Raw genomic sequence first — 17,277 nt, forward strand, 5'->3', positions numbered from 1 at the left:
TTGTACACTGAAAAACAATCAGAAATTGAAAAAAAGTAAGTTTTTTTCAACTGAAAGTAAGGAACAACATTCAAACTTGAAACAAACAGAAATTACTATGCATATGAGGGGGGTTATTTCTCCTCAGTACCTCGTTCTTTACGCTAAAGTTTAACTATTTGTGCCACTCGTTGAAGAATGACTCCTGAAACACAATGGTCTTTCAATTAGAACAATAAGAAGCTTTTTTTTAAAGTGCTTTAAAACTTTAGTGTGAACAGCGAGGTAGCGAGGAGGGAGCAACACCTCTCATATACGTAATATTTTCTGATTGTTTTAAGTTTGAATGTTGATCTTTAATTTCAGTTGAAAAACTATTTTTTTTATTTAATGTAGTAAAATACCAATAAATTGTACTTTCGAAGCTGTTGGAAAAAAAGCAAATTGCAGGTTACCCCTGGTTTCAAATTTTTAGTTAAACTTATATATCATTTGCTGATTTTTCTCCTTGCATCCTATTAGGTTACAATTTATTACTGTCGTCACTGTACTAGCGTAAACTTGTTTTTATGCTCCATCCCTTCATGATTGATGACCTGTCGACAAGTTCTTAATTAAACTAAATTTAGCCACTGTTGGAATCGTTATGGTAGGAGTGGACGGTTTGGGTCCTCCGGCTATTTCAACCAGGAATTATTTATTCTTTTATGCAAACCACTGTGGACATTAGAAATCATTTATGGAGCGGTTTCAGCATGGGGCAAAAAGATGATTCCCTATATTAGACACTTAGTATGCAGTGAGAGATTGAAAAGGCTGGAACTCTCAAATCTACAATTCCACCACGATCGTAGTTGTCACATCAATGCCTATTGTATTGCACAAAACTTAAACAACTTTTGATATGTACCGATTCTTCAATTTTTCTTCAGTGTCCATAAAAACTAGTAGATCCTATAGTAGAACTACGATAAGCACATCACATAGTATCCAGGGAAACTATTAGAATGTAATCTGCGTTCTTGTATAAACTCTAGCATAGACGGAATAATTCTATATTTCCACCCATCATGAAAATTAAACAGCTGAATAACGGTGATAACATATATTTTATCAATGGATGTACGTACAACGCATCGATTCAGATATAATAGTGCTTTTTGACATATTTATTTAAATGCAAGTTGATATAGACAAGGTACAATCGTATCCCATGAATTCTGGATCATAAACTCAGAGATGAGTGACATGGCTTCAAACTTAACAACTCCTACAGAGGTCTTATATTCCTCCTCTGTGTATTCACTGAAGGACCCTGCAAATGGCGGTCTTAACTTTAGATAGTATTTATTGATTTTTAAAGAAACATTTGACTCTTTCTGTAAAGAAATCCTGTGGAAGAAATTTTCCTATTATGGTATCCCATCAAAGATCACCGAATTAATTCCTACTATGTATACTGAGGCTTGCGTCCACACATACCAAAAACGACACTAAGAGTATCTCAGGAGTTAAGCAACACCGGGTTATGTAAGCGTTGCTGGGTTGCTGAAATACAACCGATCAAGGTATCAGCCTGGATGGAGAAAAACAAAAGCTATGTCGCCTTGAAAGTTCTTAAGCCGAACTGGCCAGACATGACAACAAACAGCAAAGAGAGATAAAACACAACAACAACAAAACTTCAAACGAGACTGCGGCCAGTAGAGAGAAAAGAGATGAAAGACTAAAATAACGCGGATATTCCGACTGTATCTAAACCAGGCGTCCTCAGAACACGATAAAAAGAAAACTAAAAACAAATAAAACCACCACCAATAATAATAAATACAATTGTCGCTACTGATTTTCCCAACGTGGATCAGTAGCGACAAATATAGATATCCAAAAAGTAACTCTTATAGAGATATCACAAGCTAATGCCAACATCTGCGCCATGTCTTGAGAACAGGGGTCCTTCGAACTCCCAAGGCAAAATACCAATAAAAACCTGCAGGATCTCGAAATAGGGGTCGTCCGAAGAGTGCCTTACGCCACACATACCAGTCAGATTTTATGTCTCTTAAAAAGTCCCTGCAACTCTAGTGGAAAGAAATACTGGTGGCAGCAGGATATCACGAGGAAAGGAGACTCCTTGAAGATGGCTCTGGAGGTACAGGAGGATCTAAGGTCTAAGGTGAGGACATACAATTGCGCCCAAAGGGGAAAGAACCATTTTCCCCTTCCTCAGAAGTGAAATACAACATAGTATTCAGGAGAAAATCCGACAATTTGTAGAAGAAAAAAATTTTGATTGCCAAAGAAATTTTGCAAGTCTGAATCTCCTCCCTCATATTTTTCATTGATCCCCATAGATGCTTATCAAACCTAAAGAGCTAGGGAGTTCAAAACAACTGTAAGTTCACAAGCAAATTTTTAAGGAGCGAATTTTTCAGCAATCAAATTCAATCGAATTTGAATTCGTCATTAAAGACATTGAGTTGTTCTGAATATCATAGTACAACATGCAACCTAACAAGGGAAGACGGTTCCTTGGTATTAAGGAACCCTCTTTTAGGGGCCTATGCTAAGGCCCTGACACACCTGAACTTGCTATATTTTTTATAGATAAAATGCTTCTTCTTGTTTTATAATTAAGTAGTTTGAGAAAACGAGCGAACAAACTTGAATTCTTGGGGCTTTTACGAACAGGCTAGAAATTTGAAAATCAAACATGTCATATAAGATCACCAGCAATCATATCCTATAAGGTCACCCATTTTAAAGCTGCCGAACCGCACTTTAGAAACCCTACACTGTCAACGATATTTCTATTGATTAAACGTGCTTCTTCGTATTCGTCAACGAATCAGCAATCGTCTACAGATCCAGCTTCAATGGCCATTAAGTTTTATAATATTGTGTTTATCGATTTGCATATGGGGTTCTTTATGACCAATTCAGCAATAAGGTAATCTGAAAAATAAAATATGACTTTCGCACCCTTTTTGAGTTTTCCGTTTTAAATATTCAAGCGTTTTATCGCGACGTCTTCCATAAATAAGAAACGAGGAAATTCAGCTCTATTAGAACGTGCAAGCTAACACGCTAAATTGCAAAGCGAAAGAACAACCGATTGCCCAGAGTTTGTCGGAGAGATGTTCACCTAATAACATAGTTAGTAGAAACACTTTTTAAATCATGTTAAAGAACACGACACAATACTACTAATAGTATATCGTTACCACTGTAGTGAAAACTCGCAAATGATATTTTTCTCAAAAAGGATTTTATGCACAACCATACTTATTTGTTTGTTTATTAGAGTAAACATTTGTGTCTACAGCGGGACAGACAAATACAGGAAGATTTTTTTACATTCTAATTTTTGAATAGTTTTACCCCTATTGTCACTAGGAGCAGAACTACGAAAAAAAGAATTTAGTTGAGACCTTGAGTGAAACTGCAAAAGCTTGCCATTTCCGAGTTCAAAAATCTTCAATAGTTTAACCAACTATCCCAAAAGTAGGAAATGAAGAATCAAGATGATCCAGATAAGTTTGAGACAAGGCTAAAAAAGATGATCTAACACAGTGGGGGATTCCATTAGAAATGGTCAAAACTAAAGCTTCAAATAAGGTGGGATGAGCTAAAAGTTTGCCTGTGAGTCACTCTCAAATAATTTAGCCGGAGAAATTTATTAAATAATTAAATTAAATAATTTAGAGGAGAAAGTGTGAAGAGAATCCCCATGAAAATTGGTTTGAAAAACTTAATTAATGTCAGAAAAATCGAAGCCTAAAAACGCACGGTTCTTGCATTCAATCCATCCCCTCTAAAGATTAAAATAAGATACAAATTTAACAAGGATAAAACTGTTAATCAAGGCCGGTAAAGTTAAAATATATATATATATATATACATACATACTAAAAGGTTTGGGTATTTCAGATTCACATCTCGAGTCTTTAGCAACAGAAAAAAGGGACTAGATTATACGGTTAGCACAACTAGAATAAAAAAAAACAAACTAAAAAGCTTAAAATATACAAGTGAAAAATAGAGGAACATCTGACAAACTTGAGACATTTGTAGTTAGGATTTTGGTCAGGAATAACAAATTTTCTTAACAACATGTGAATTTCATTCGTTTTTTTTTCTACAGCGTTTGTTTTTTTCATCTATTTATGTTATTTTCTAGTATCATAACTGCTCATTTTAGTTGTTTTTTCCCCATTGATTTCAGATGTTAAGCCGACATATTCGGATATCACTATTAGATAATATAAAAATTTTGTTTTTAATTCTCAGAGCATTAATTATTTTTTACCTTTTACCTTTTCGTTTCATTCTAATTATAAATAGAAAGGCGGCTTAGTCTAAGAGATTATTCCCTTCTCTAAACTCCAGGAACATCCCGCCCCCAAAGAGTCGGATCACGGTATAACTATGGCAACACCAGCAGCATGATAGACAATGGTGGTTAGAAGAATGAGTGATAGTCAAACTGACCAACTAGAGAGAATCCCCAGATGTTGTTCTGAAAGATTTAAGTTTTCTCAGGAAAAAAGAAGCCATTTGAAAAATAGAAGCCGAACAGTATAATCAAAGTTCATACTTTTAATTTACCCCTTATTAAGACTCCTCCAAATATCCCTCCCCATTCCCCAGAGAGGCTAGATCCAGGTACAAGTAAGGCAGTAGCCTACTTGTAGTTCAATAGACAAAGGCAGTTCTGAAGCCATATTCTGACTAAGCAGGATAAAAAAAAAGTGTGTATTCCAGAACTCAATTATCAATGATCAGCTTTGAATAGGACACAACACCAACTTTAGCCGCTAAGAGTCTTTAATACATAATGGGTGATAACGCTTCAGTCCATTCTACACTGGCAGAAATCCAAATTGCTTAGAAATTTATGCTATCTATCATCTTGGAACAAAAATAATCATGAATTCTATTAGTGATTGCTAATTTCATAATTATTGTTAATTTCATTAATAATTATCATTAATGATAATTAATGGTAAAAAATACCTTAAAAGGCCGTGAAAAATAAACGAAATATGAAAAATTTCCGATTTTTCCTTCAGTTTACATCATTCACGAAGAAAAAATCGAAGTAATACCATAATTATGCCACTGTAAATGAATAGATCGAAAACCATGAAGGCAATGAAATAAGTATATTGTCCTTCCGTGCGAGTTAGACCTGTAGGCTCGTCACAAAATTGCTTGTTTTACATGGTAGTCAGAGCGCCAGATTCTGTATCTCGCTTATTTCGATTAGTACCCATGCCGGCTGGTACAAAAATATTAAAGGTGGATCCCATGGTAGTCGACCATGCTTAAAACGAATATCGTAGGGCGCATGTTCGCCGTTGGGGCGTTACAGAGATATAGGCCAAAAACACCAAATTTGGCCTATAATGGAATTCGATGATTCTAATTTTTTTTACAGATAAGATTGGTCGAATCCAGTGTACCCTTACATCAATAGAAAGAAGAGACTTGGGGCTACACGAATATGATTTTTGTTTGTAAAAATAAATAAAAATAGTACACTTTTTACTGCAGTTTTTAAAAAAAGTCAGATTTTTGTCAACAAATTTCTAACAGAGAAGCTAAAAACTCGAAACTTTTTCAAGGATAAAGTATTTTTTTTTATGTAAAAAAAGAAAGCCCGTTTTATTCCGAACACATTGAGCTAAGATAAAAAGTTTAAACTATTATATCTGGGGGGTCTGCAACTTTTTTAGCGAGTGTACCCGATAATATGAATTTTGTTTAGTAGCCTGCTACCTAGCGGGGAGTTGATTGATAAGCTAAGCAGAAGAAATTGATAAGCAGAAGATGAAAAAGAAAAGTGAGTCAGGTAGGCCAAGATAAAAAAAAAACAAAAAAAACAGTTACTTCAGGTTGATTCAACATGTGGTTCTGACGCAAATACTGATTTGCTGATGAAAAAGAAGAGTGAATGGTGTCCCTAAAACCGATCTCCTGAGCTCTGAAGTAACAACCTTGAAGAGAATCATTACTGCTCAGTTGAGCTACGGCGAGGAAAAGGAGAAAGCCGTTGCAAAGATCCTCACAAAAGAGATTCTTCTTTTCCCTCCATTCATTTTGAACATCTTCCACAACAATCAACCAAGACATCCTCTGGCTGAAAAATGAGGGCGGGGAACAAAGCTGTGCTGTTGAACTGGCTAAGAAAAAAAAGGAGAACTTTCATCTTGGCCGGCCACTGTGAAATCCAAAGAAACAACATCAGCTACAGTACACATCATTGACCTAATGTCCAAGATATGGTCATATCGGCCTGCCAGGTTTAAAACAATCAAATCCTTCACGGAAAGATTGCTTCTATCATTGCTGAATTATCTTCCAGTGGGTATTCCTGAAGTCCACATTGTCGTACATCGGAACGACGGGCTGTTTGGGAAGCTCACGGACACCGGAGAGTTGATCTCCTTGAAATCAGCATGCTGACTCCAACAAGGGAAAAGGAAAAACCTCCAGATTTCCGCTCTTAGCACAATTGAAGAATGGGATGCCGTACTTGCAAGCTCAGCGTCTAAAAGCCGGCTCCTCGAAATTTTGTATGAAACCTGGGAGCAGATGAGTGATCAGCTTCTGAACGCACTCAACATTTTTCTCTCAGGTGGGTTCAAGAAGAGATTCAAAGTGTTTCTGGTCAAGCGTGGCTGCTGTCCAACTTTACCAGAACACTGTTACTACGAGGAATGCTTGACCTCCAGCCCCGAAGAGGCTGACCAACGCCTTATGACACATATCAAGTACGCTAGCCGTTACGCTTGTGGCATCGTAGCATCGTTGTGCATGCCAACGACACAGACGTGGCAGTAGCCCGTGTTCATTTTTTTGAAGAGCTTCAAGCTGAAGGACTGAACGAACTTTTCTTGAAGTTCCCGACTTATATTATCCCAGTACACAAGCCGGCGGATGGAGTCCACTTGTCCAAAGAGGAGCAGATTATGTTACTGTTCGTGCACTTTCTGTCAGGTTGTGACACAACGAATTTTTTCTTCGGCGTCGGGAAAGCTTCTTTCTTAAACACCGCGTTGTGTGCAACTTATGCCTCAAAAATGGTGTCTGTGACGGAGCAGATCAAGGATGCAGACGGGAAGCTTTCAGTCGACGCGTTTAGAGAATATTACGACCTATCAAAATTCCTGGTCATTGTAAACAATACAGTAAACAGGCCAGATTCAATTCACTGGCCAGTGTAAGGGCTTACAATCGGTGCCAGAAACAAGATGTGAAAAGATTTCCACCTTCTGACAACACCTTCGAGCCATGCATACGAAGAGCCATATTCGCTACATGGATAATCTTGTCGTCAGTACAGGCTCGGCCGAGCATTCCAGACCCACTTCTCCTTGGATGGAAGATGGCGGAAGGGGGAGTAGATGCGGTCGTCTCAAACTGTAAAGAAGCATCAAGCCTGGAATCTTACTGCTGATGCAAAAGTGGAAGATGTAGGAAAGACTGTAGCTGCTCAAAAATGAAAGGATGCAGCAGCTTATGCTCCTGCCGCGGAACGAGGAGGGCATGCAGGGAGTCTGACCTTGCCCCATCTGAATTCTGGGAAGAAGAAAATGAGAAATATTTGAGAAAATTTTATTTAATACCTATTACTTTTAATTACAACAGGTCCCTAATCAGTTACTATTACCCAATTTTATGGACAGGCCGAGTAAGACAACTCCAATGTGCCGACTGAATCCATCTGTGAAGCAGAATTCTTTTATGTAGTAAATAGCTCAGTCGTATTACTGGCAAATCAGGTCCCAAAAAGGTAATTACAGACGCCTTAGTACACCAGAAAACATATTCCTCCATTCTAAAAAAAAAAAAAAAAAAAAAAGAAAAAGAAAAAAAAAACTAGTCAACATTTTTTTAAACCTATTTTAATTTTTAAATAGAAGTTAAAAATTTTGAACAGTTAGGAAGTTTGAAATATTCCTACCCCCTGAAGAAAAAAAAATATTAGCCTATGTCCCTTTTCACGATACGGCTAGTGATCATTTCAGTGACACTACAAAAAAAAATCGCAGACCTTTTAAAATAAAAATAGTTTATATGTTTTTAGCTCAAATTGTACGGAATGGAATGCACTTTCTTTTCGAATATGAAAAAAAATTTGTTACCTTGAAGAAATTTCGAGTTTTTAGCTTTTCTTTGAGATATTTGTTGAATTTTACAGCACTTATTTTGAAACTGCAGTAAATAGAGAAAAAATTGTGTTTTTTTTTCAATTTAAAAATCATATTCTTGTAGATCTAGATCTCTTCTTTCGATTGATATAACATTACGCAAGATTCCTTATCCCAATAAGTCGCAAGAAAATCCTGAATCGTCAAACTTAGTTATAGGCTAAATTTGGCGTTTTTGGCCTATATCTCAGAAACACCCCAACGGCGAACATGTGCCCTACGATATTTGTTTTCAGCATGGTCGACTCCCCTAAGATCCGTCCTCAGCATTTTTTACCTTCCGGTATGGGTGGGTGCACGATACAGAATCTTGCGCTGACTATGGAACACAAGCCTTAAAGTCTCGCTCCCAAGTTATATTTTTTGACTTTCTGAACAAAAACGGTTTAGTCTTTTCAAATGTACTTTCAATTTTAGTGGACAGATAAACTTGGTGTACTAAAGTGAGCACATTTTTGAATCTCTTTGCTTTCAAGACACAAAAAAAATTGCATATTGCATAGCAATATATATATATATATATATATATATATATATATATATATATATATATATATATATATATACATATTTCTTTAATTTTGTGATAAGCAATTTCGATTCTCTATGATCATTACTACACAAATCACGTAGTTATAACGGAGTGAAGACCTCTAATAACGTAAAATCTTCAAAGCATAGGAAACATACCAAAATACAACATAAATTTGTATTAAAACACGACAAACACATAAAACTATAATTTCTCAGTTTCACACAGAAATTATGTCTATTTTTGACTTCACAACACGGACAGAAGGCAACCCAAATGTTGAATCATAACTGCATCTTTGTTTGCTTACAAAATCAAAAGCACCGAGTTTCGAAGAACAGTGCTCACAAGTAATCTTCCCCTTTGTCCAACCACTCTGGAAGAAAAGAATAAAATCGACCTACATTTAATGTTGATGGGTCTGACCAGACATAGTTCGGTTGGAAATTTGTTTGTTGAAAACAACTGAATTTTTGTGATTAAGTGTAATACTGTTCTTTAACAAAAAAAAAAAAAAAAAAAAAAAAAAAAAAAAAAAAAAAAAAAAAAAAAAAAAAAAAAAACCGGACCAGATACACATTATCTGAAGCGTGCATTTAAAGTCAGTTCTTTTTTTACTGAATCTCTGTAAATTTCTTCTTTGAAGTTTCACTTTTGTCTAATTTCTGCTTAGTTTTCTCACTTGGACCAGAAGTAGCTATTTGATGAGTGATTATTCTGGCTTCTTGATTTCTGTTTTTCAGTGTCAATGTTGTATCCATCAATGTCAGTGCAATTTGCAAATTGCTTATTGTTGATGTGTATTTATTTCAATGTTTGTCATTATCGTTTTGTGTTAATATTATTTATTCAATCGCTTCTTGTTTATAATATTTTAATGTCATCTCGAGTTTTTTTTTACTCCATCGTTGGGGTTATTCACTTTCCTTTTGTTTGATATCGGCTACAAATAAACTGAACTGAACAGAATAGCTCTGTGTCAATAATACATATGGTTATGGGTTGTAGTTCTGCAAATGGCAAATTTTCAAATTAAGTCTCTATTCTTGTAGCAAATGGATGTGTTTTAGTCTTAAGAATTTTAAGTAAATAAATAAGTCAAATCACGATAATTATACTATAAATAAACAAACAAACGAGATACTACATCCATTAATCAAGAACTTAAAAGGATCATCACTTAAAGATCATCACTGCAACTAGCCCCCCTCCTCCAAAGTAGTCTCATCAAAGTTTTGAGATGGACCTTTTATTCAACATAGTCCAAAGGTCTAACAACTATGGTTTTGGTGATGATAAGACCCTCCATAGTCCCTTGGGAAAGGGCTGTACACAGTATCGGGTGTATCGGTATCGGGCGTACTGGTATCGCGCTTATCGGTATCAGCAAATCTGTATTCGGTGTTATTTTCAATCATGGTTTTGTGCCTTCTATCATGGTTGAAGGAGTAGCTGCTACCTAGTAAAGAGCACACTTCACCCCAAAGTAACCAAAAGTTGAAAAACACATTTTGAAAAAACACTGCCTAATTAGATAAATGCCATGTGACGCTGATTCAGGAATTAGATTAACAGAGCCATAGTTCAGTTAGTAGAGCATTAGACGTCAAATCCCAGCGTCAAGTGTTACATTCTTGCTTGTTTTTTTTTTTTCAATTTTGTCCCTTCTATATGATTATTTTTTATGACAATTCTCTTTTGTAAAATGTGATGCATTTATTTTTAAACTTTTCAAGCATTTTAATTCAAAGGGAATGAAGCTCATCCAGTTTTATGATTGTTCACTACATTTAGTAGATCACCAAATCCATACCCCATCCCCTCGCCACTTAAGGGCTGGAGTAGTGTAGCCATGTGGTTCTAGAACCACTCAAGTTGTATATTAAAAGAAGGATCACTTATTATTATATTTACTTACTCAAATTATTTACTCATTTTTACTATTTAATAGACAGGATAAAAATATTTGTAATGTATATAGAGTAATCATAGAACTAAACACCTATCTGCATTTTTTGTGCGTGATATTTTTCTAGTTGTCAGGTTACATTCCAACCTTTTCTTGTTTATTATATACGCTTAATTTGATTAGAAAAAAAAGAGCACCTCATTTATGGATTTTAATATAGAATCAGGAAGATCATCTTCTTTCAAAAATATTAAGCCACTGCAACTACTACAGGTAGAGGTGTGATCATGCTTTTCAAAAACATCACTACTGAAAAGAGATTTTCTACATTGCCTGCAGCGTACAACACAAGACCTAAAACAGTAAGATAATATATAAGGTACAGAGTAATGCTACTTCCATTCCTAAGAGTTGATTTTCTTCTAGATAAAGTAAAAACAACAATCAAACTTAAAGCTAGCTGGAACTACCTAGAAGAAGAAGAAAAATGACCTCTCCCCTTATTAATAGATAAGGGGTTATGCTTATACCCTGTATAACTGGTTAAGAAATCCATATATGTTTAGAGGCATTGCAAATGAATACGCCAATACCCAGGAGAAATTCCCAGTGCCAGTAAAATTTATTGCACCCACATTCCCCCAACCTCCCCCATGGATTTGGTCAATCCCCATAATAAACACTGATTTCTCAAAGTGAACTAAAGAACAAACCCCCATTGCTTTTATACAGAAAAAATTGCCGAGCTTAATACAATTACATATAAAAACCATTTCCAAATTTTTGTTGATCAATGCCAAATGATGGCATTAGAGTTCCTCACGGTTAATGAATTTATGATTGTTAATTTGAAAAATATTATGATTTATTCTGACTCTTTATCAAGCCTAGAGCTGGTCTCTTCAGCTTCTCAGTATAAGATGGATACTGACACATTTTAGGATTATTGATAATCTCGCTTCAAGAGGTATAGGAACTAATCTCCAGTAAATTCCAAGCCACCCTTGTATAATTGGTAACCATAAGGCAGATGAAATTGCAAAAAATGCTTTAAATATTGACCAGCCAAGTGGGAGACCAATCCCCATTAGAGATGTTTACCACTGAAGACTACCAGAGGTACTGTTAAATAAGAATAATCCAACCCTATCACCTTTCCCCAATAAACACCTTTCTAAGATTTATCATAGAACTCGTTCTGGATCAAATGGGCTAAATTTTCAGGCGTTTTCAGATCAGTACCCTTATTCAAGTGCCGAAGTTCCCTGTTTCCCCCTTTGCAGGTCTAGCAATCTAAAAATGAAACAATTGACCATTGCCTATTTGAATGTAATATGCTGATGTCTGCACAGTATACCCCACAATGTAAAATGTTAAAATGCTTCAAACACCACAAAATCTCACTATCAGCCAAGAGTCTCGCTGACCATACCTGCACACAGAGCACAGAACTCACTGTATATTCTATTATTATTCAACTCCTAGTATCAAAAGATTTACTGTAAGAAATATGAGCAGATTCAAGATAAATAAGGACAAACCAACTCAGTAGCTCTGTCCACACAGAGTGAGTCAAAAGGAAAAGGGCTGAATAGTCTCGACTGAAAAGCCCGCGTCTGATGAAAAAGAAGAAGATAGAAAAAAAATCCGTTCATCAAAAGTGACCAGTCAATCTAATTCCTTCCTTTCTCTGTTAAACATTTTGTCAAGTAATGTCCCTGAAACCAACATTCCAGACATGGCGGAGATCATAATTAAATCATATATCCTTACCATTAACTTTCTAAAATCATCTCCTCTTTCTTAATCATTTATACCTACATATATCAAAAGCTGGGGTAAAATTTTTCTACTACTAATAATCTTTGTTGGGATTGAACTTTAAAAACAAAATGTTTTCACAAAAATTAAATAACCATTTGACAATGATCCATGAATGGTAGCTATTATCAATATTAAACTTAAACCAAAAAGAATTTGCAACAACAAATTCCAGGTAATTTCGAAGGAGAGTTAGAAAACTCTCAAAAACGGCGACAGACCAAAATGAAAAGTGCAAAATTAGAATCGCCATGTCTGGAAACGCTGAACTATAGGTTTTGAGCCGATCTTGAAAACCTAGGAAAACCGCTTTATGTATAAGCACCTCAACAGATATCTTTCCCCTTTTTTGTAAGGCTAAAAGGTTACCACAGTTCCAAAGAGAGATGGGTTCATTTAAAATCTACTTCTCATATGTAAGTGTCTTTTGCGTTTTGCGTAAAGAGGGCAATATTATGTAAAAATTTCAGCTAGATCAGAGCCCAAAATTTTGTAACCTCTCTCCCAGCTGGGAACTAAGGAGCATACTCCAATTCCATATGACCCAAGGACCATACTTGTGAAATTTTCAAGTCGATCAGCCCAACTATTCCCACGTCAATTTCTTTACTTTTTTTTTTCATCAGGATCTACTACCTACACAGTTAATACCATCAACACATTTGTAATAACTGAAGATAAAAACTGTGAAGCCTCCAGCCCATAATGCCAAGCCCTATTGGCCCTCTCCTCCCAAAAAAATTCTCAAAAATTTTCAAAATTATGTCCCAGCCATTTGTGGTAATTTGGAGTGACTTTTAATTCACCAGAACACTCAAAATATTAATGATAACAAGACTTAACGGCAATTTACAAGATATTACGTGTCATTATAAGATTACAAGATGTTATGTGTCCAGAGCTGTGAAATACACGTCAATAACCAATATAATTATGTTCATCACTTTGGCGCTTGCCTAAAATATCTGTTGTCTGCTAGAGCAATTATTTGGGCACTAGATATAAATATCACTTGAGCACTAAAATGAAGCGTCATTTAGGAGCTACAATTTAGAAAAAAAGTAACGTATAGCCTCTTAGTCTTATCAAAACCATGATCTACACTCCAGGATTACTCAAAATCTGATTCAATTCTGCTATACTGAATCACAACCAGACCAAAAGTATCGAAGTCATCATGCAGTATTGAAAAAAAAAACTACCACCGCTAAAATATTTCTTATTTTGTGCTGGACTGTGAGATGTGCTTCAATAACTATATACATGTCAGTATCATTTTTGCACGTCTTGGTTGCTAGATTAAAATTTAATCGTTCACAATATCTAAACGTCACTAGGGCACGTTTCTAAGCACTATCCCCCTCTAACAAAAATTTGTCATCCCCATAAGATAGCAATGATCCTTGAAAGTTTTGAGTCAAGCAGTTTTACATCATTAGTAAATTCAAGCTATTGCAGGTTTAACATATGTTGTTTTTACATGAGTGGAAAACAATACAAATGTAACCTGTAAGTTTAAGTCAACAAAAGTGAATAGCTTTTTCACTTATTGTATATGGTCAATTATTTTTTTGAGTTCAATTTCTTTTAATATGATAGTTTATAAGTAAACTTAAATTTACTCTATTGCCTAAACTTATAATATTTTAGCACCCAAGTTGGATTTAATTATAATGTCCTATTGGTTTTTAATCTTGCTTCCATAGACTATTTCAGTCTATTGCCCTAGTGACGTTTAGATATTGTGAACGATTAATTTTTAATCTAGCAACCAAGACGTGCAAAAATGATACTGACATGTATATGGTTATTGAAGCACATCTTACAGTCCAGCACAAAATAAGAAATATTTTAGCGGTGGTAGTTTTTTTTTCAATACTGCATGATGACTTCAATACTTTTGGTCTGGTTGTGATTCAGTATAGCAGAATTGAATCAGATATTGAGTAATCCTGGAGTGTAGATCATGGTTTTGATAAGACTAAGAGGCTATACGTTACTTTTTTTCTAAATTGTAGCTCCTAAATGACGCTTCATTTTAGTGCTCAAGTGATATTTATATCTAGTGCCCAAATAATTGCTCTAGCAGACAACAGATATTTTAGGCAAGCGCCAAAGTGATGAAAATAATTATATTGGTTATTGACGTGTATTTCACAGCTCTGGACACATAACATCTTGTAATCTTATAATGACACGTAATATCTTGTAAATTGCCGTTAAGTCTTGTTATCATTAATATTTTGAGTGTTCTGGTGAATTAAAAGTCACTCCAAATTACCACAAATGGCTGGGACATAATTTTGAAAATTTTTTTGCGAGGAGAGGGCCAATAGGGCTTGGCATTATGGGCTGGAGGCTTCACAGTTTTTGTCTTCAGTTATTACAAATGTGTTGATGGTATTAACTGTGTAGGTAGTAGATCCTGATGAAAAAAAAAATTAAAGAAATTGATGTGGGAATAGTTGGGCTGATCAACTTGAAAATTTCACAAGTATGGTCCTTGGGTCATATGGAATCGGAGTATGCTCCTTAGTTCCCAGCAGGGAGAGAGGTTACAAAATTTTGGGCTCTGATCTAGCTGAAATTTTTATATAATATTACCCTCTTTACACAAAATGCAAAAGACACTTACATATGAGAAGTAGATTTTAAAAGAACCCATCTCTCTTCGGAGGTTACCACTTGTCGCATCTATAGAGCACCATTCCATACTTGGGAAAAAAAGTGGGGTCTTGAAAATAATACTGCTCCTTAAAACCTGATTAAGCTCCTAGTTCTAAACCTTGGGGATAACTTACTTTTTTAATACAAAAGTTGCTGAAATTTTTTTTTTCCTTATCAATAAGCATGAGGGGGCTGGAGGCAACCACAAAAGATTGTACTAAGTATGGAGACTCTCTCCAAACTTTATTCCTTCAGCTATAACACAAATTCCTCACTGACTCCATAATTTTATACATTCCAAATCAAATTCTAGCTTACCACTGCTATTGTCTTAAGACATGCTATAAAAAATACTGCACTACAGGTGCCATTTTATTTTTGGAAAAACAGCCATAATCAATAAATGACAGTGCTGCATTTATGCAAATTTTCCAAATCTGAAAAAATTAATATATTTGTCAGAAAAGGTAGAAAAACATTTAATAAGGAGGAGTAAAAACTTAGCTACAAGCATTTTACTCGACTTATTGAAAAAATAAAAACAATACATGCACTTATTCCTGTATTGCCAACATGCCAGAGGCTATAAATAGCCAATGGAGGGATTTGAAAAATCTACCATTTGATAGAAATATCACAAAAAATTTGGCAAAAATATCATCAAACAAAAATATCCTTTTTCTAATGTCATTAAACAGAAAAACTAAATAAACAACAAACAAACAAAACTAAGCAACAAAAAATATAAGGATTATTTTTATCTACTCAAAAAGATATTTTTAAATATTTGCTTCAGAACAAGATTAGCACAATCAATTCTTCTATATACTTGGGGAATATAAGAGAATTCAACATATGAAAGGAAATAAATCACTTCACAAGATTATTGCATATACCTTGTTCACAAAACATAAGATGGAAAAACTAGACAAACTACTCTTATCTACTCAATAAAATATTTCTAAAAACAAATTGGGAACAAACTTAGCAAAATTGATTCCTTTATATAGTTGGGCAACATGTTTCACACCTCTACACCAACAGTTTGTAAGGACAGTGCACCTCTATGGCTGTGACATATTTCTAATATGAGTAAATTATTTTCAGATGGGGTTGTTGGGTATGAATGATATTCTGAAGCCATTTGAAACATATTAAGATGTCTTAGTCCAAGTGGTGCTAAAGAATCAACACACAAGTAAACCAAACTTGCAACTTCCAGCATAGATATTTTAGAAACATTTAGAACTTTTGCCTGGTGGAATGAATAACTTGTGAAGTGTTTATACAAAAATAGAGTTTTTACTGCCTGATTTTGTATTACTTGGATTTTATGTGCATTTTAATTAAACAAATTAGACCAAACAGCACATCTATACTCTAAATATGACTTTAAATATGTAAATGTGTTAACTATAGTAACAATTAATATGAAGTAAGATTTGTTTTTCTTAACATGTTTTTATCTTATTAGCCCCCAATCTACATTATTCTATTATTAAGAAAAGGCAATTTGAAAACAACCAAATCATTTCAATGAACAGATATGTTGTGAAGAAAAGAAACAAAGGACTTCAAACAGCAGTGTATGTTGAACTAAGTGGGAAGCAATAATCATACTTAAACTAAGTTTAGGAAATGTTGAAATTCAAGCATATAAAGCTAATTTTTACAATGAAGGTGGAAAATGTACATATTGCAGTGAAAGGAGACATATGAGAAAGATTCAAACATGTGGTATTTTAGTGTTCAAGAACAGAGGAAAAGATCAAACAAACTAAGGAAGTTTATGAAACAAAGAAAAATAGTAGAACCAGACAATTTAAAAAGCAGTGAAAGGTGCAGTACTTATCTGTTATAGCAACCCCACTTAAGAAGAGAAGTTAGATTAATCCTAATGAAATATATCTAAACATGAAGAATATATAATACTTTAGAAACAAATTTGGGCTATATATTTGCAAATTAGGGGGGGGTAAAGTATATAAGGTGTGCATGCAAAATGTGCTAGCTACAATTATTCTACATATTATGAAGTAAGACTTTTTTTTCTAACTTCATGCTGTCCAAATACTTTACCCTTACCTCTAATGTGTAAATACATAGTCCAAGTTCTGTAAGTCTAATGCATTCTGTCACCTGCTACTTGTTTT

The 17,277-nt window shown here is 34.7% G+C and overlaps 2 protein-coding genes across 5 annotated transcripts in view; both read right to left on the bottom strand.

Annotated features, from left to right (window-relative positions):
* The window catches only part of LOC136037695 (uncharacterized), a gene marked incomplete in the record, with an annotated part of 547,833 nt that overhangs the window by 241,265 nt on the left and 289,291 nt on the right, over positions 1–17,277 (bottom strand).
* Positions 1–17,277, bottom strand: part of LOC136037687 (kinesin-associated protein 3-like) — a 107,928-nt gene that overhangs the window by 88,190 nt on the left and 2,461 nt on the right. The gene's annotated exons all lie outside the window — the stretch shown is intronic.

The sequence above is a fragment of the Artemia franciscana genome, chromosome 17, assembly GCF_032884065.1.
Source record: "Artemia franciscana chromosome 17, ASM3288406v1, whole genome shotgun sequence".
Taxonomy (NCBI): Eukaryota; Metazoa; Arthropoda; class Branchiopoda; order Anostraca; family Artemiidae; genus Artemia; species Artemia franciscana.